Source organism: Elephantulus edwardii, unplaced genomic scaffold (genome assembly GCF_000299155.1).
Source record: "Elephantulus edwardii isolate Elephantulus edwardi_28Jun2011 unplaced genomic scaffold, EleEdw1.0 scaffold00044, whole genome shotgun sequence".
Classification (NCBI taxonomy): domain Eukaryota; kingdom Metazoa; phylum Chordata; class Mammalia; order Macroscelidea; family Macroscelididae; genus Elephantulus; species Elephantulus edwardii.
Window position 1 is genome coordinate 12,080,316 of NW_006399794.1, and position 2,777 is coordinate 12,083,092.

The 2,777-nt window shown below is 40.5% G+C and overlaps 1 pseudogene; it reads left to right on the forward strand.

The window, feature by feature from the left end:
• Nucleotides 1-1,135: 1,135 nt before the first annotated feature.
• On the forward strand, nt 1,136-2,082 carry LOC102865089 (annotated as a pseudogene).
• Nucleotides 2,083-2,777: the final 695 nt, after the last annotated feature.

A 2,777-nucleotide genomic window follows, 5' to 3' on the forward strand; every position in this document is an offset into this window, starting at 1 on the left:
TATTTGCTTATACGGAATGAATAAATAGACCTATTTAGAAAACATAAATAACCATATTTGGAAGCTGAGTGCAAGAATGAAAGAGACCAAGTCCCATGGTCAAGCTTTCAGGCTTCTGTAGCATGTTTGCCACTGAGTTCTTTGTTGATTAAAACAGCATTCTTGTTTAGGTTTTTTAAAACTATGTCATACTCCAAGAGGGAAAAGGATGGGAGCAAAAACATGAGGGTGGGCAGTGGGGAAATCACAGGGTCACACAATTTGGTGGCTGGAGGGACAGCGTAAAGCAAATGGGAAAGAGCTGGCCAGGATGTAAAAAGGCAAGGTAATAGAGGGCCTAGTACAATGGGGATTAATTTTCTAAAATACAATATATGGGAATGACTGTATGAAACACAATGTAAATGAAGGAAAGTATGAAGCACAATGTATACAAATGTTGTAAGCAAACCAATAAAAAATATATTTTTTTAAAATGCCATTTTATGATAAATGCCATCTTTACACCTAAGAAAACAAAATAGCATTGCTTTGTTCAAATGTGGTGAGAACAATCTTCCATACTTTTAAATAATACCTTTGTAGTCAACAGCGAGAGGTTGCAGCTATTTCTCTGTTTTGTTATATTTCTTTAGTTTTGAGAGGTTTTTAGTTGTTATTTCTGTGTTTCTCTAATTATTTTATTTTTGTAACTGTATGCATAACAGTGTTATATGTGTACTAACTGACACAGAGACTGCAGTGATGGGCTTGAATGTGTTGGAAATTGAGAATGGCACAAGATAGGACAGGGTTCAGATCTGTTGTTGCTAGTTGTTCTGAGGTATGACACGATGACTCCTAATAACAACAACAAATGTGTAAAAGAAATTGTAATTTGCACATTTTTGCATAATACATTTCATGGCACTATGTTCTTCATGTTGTTCAGCCATCGTATTGAGTTCTATTAAGCTCTAAGTTTGCTTTAAGATTAAGTATTTTTTAACACTCTTCCTTCATATTTGGTATTAGTGGAACTCATCTCACATAATATCAGAGATAGTACCTTTTCAGATACATTGCTTTTTCTCCTTATTTTCTTGACCAGATTACACTGAATCTTATCATTCTGGAGACCTGACAAAGCCCAAGGATGCTCCTTTCTCAGGCCAATGTCAACATCTCCTTCTTTCAGCCACCTGCTTTCCTGTTGATTGGCATTCCAGGACTGGAGGCTGTCCATGGCTGGATCTCCATCCCATTCTCCTCCATGTACATGGTAGCCCTCACCGGAAACTGCCTGATCCTCCTGGCCATAAGGAGGACACCCAGTCTGCACCAGCCCATGTACTACTTCCTCTCCATGCTGGCCCTCACAGATGTTGGTCTCACCTTGTCCACACTGCCCACCACCCTGGCTGTGCTCTGGTTTGACTATCGTCTCATTGGCTTCAATGCCTGCCTGGTCCAGATGTTTTTCCTCCACTCCTTCTCCGTGGTGGAGTCCTCAGTGCTGCTGGCCATGTCATTTGACCGCTTTGTGGCCATCTCTAACCCCTTGCGTTATGCAGCTGTCCTCACAAATAATGTCATCATCAGGATTGAAATGGCCATTGTGGCTCGAGCCACTGTGTCCCTCTTCCCAGTGCCATTCTTACTTAAGCGGCTGAACTTCTGCCCTGAGAAGATCCTTCTATCACACTCCTTTTGTTTCCATGCAGATGTGATGAAACGAGCCTGTGCTGACATCACTGTCAACATCCTTTATGGGCTTTATGTAGTTCTGTCAACAGTAGGTGTAGACTCTCTGCTTATTTTCATGTCCTATACGCTTATTCTTCACACAGTGATGGGACTAGCCTCTCCCCGAGAACGTCTCCGGGCCCTCAACACCTGTGTTTCTCATATCTTAGCTGTTTTAGTTTTCTATATCCCAGTCATCGGTGTGTCCATGATCCATCGCATTTGCCCCACATAGTACATGCTCTTGTTGCCTATGTATACTTGGTGGTGCCTCCTGTCCTCAACCCCATCATCTATAGTGTTAAATCCAAGCCCATAAGGGAGGCTATGCTCAAAGCGCTGAAAGCAAAGGGGTGAGGTTGATGAAACCAAGAAACAGACACAAGATTTGGTAGAAAATATCGTCAAATTGAAATTTATATCCAATATAAATATCCAAGCCCAAACCTGCAAACACCATTAGAAAGATAGCATTTATCAGAAGGCAAGAAATGGAAGTCAACAGACTCAGAAAGCCAGTGGAGGGTCTCCACACTTTTGGCAGTATGTTGAGGTCTGTTCTCTAGATAAGACCGTATCTTCCATGAGTCAGAGCCAACACAACAGCAGTGAGGGAGAAAGAGGGCGTGGGGTGTGGGGGGAGGGGAGAATGCTGAACACAGGCCTTGCACATGAAGATGCTAGTACTGAACTAAATGCCTAAAGTTAAGACATATGTGGTATCTGATGTTATCAATGTGCTCCATTTGATTTTTGTATTTTCTCCATTTCTGTCCCTATCTCTCTCTTTTGAGTCATTAATATGTTTAATATTTTATTGTGTTTTAAGTGAATTTTTAAAACATTAAAGATGATATAATAAGCTAAATACATGCAAAATATTCATTGAGAAAAATTACTGCAGGAAACAGAAGAAAATTGTACAGAAATAAACTTTTGTTGTTTTTGTTATGTGTTATCAAGTCAACTACAACTTCAAAATCCTTGTCTTCAAGAAAGTAAACTGGTTTCACCCCTTCCAGGACAGACCTGTTTGTTCTCTGGGCAGTCCT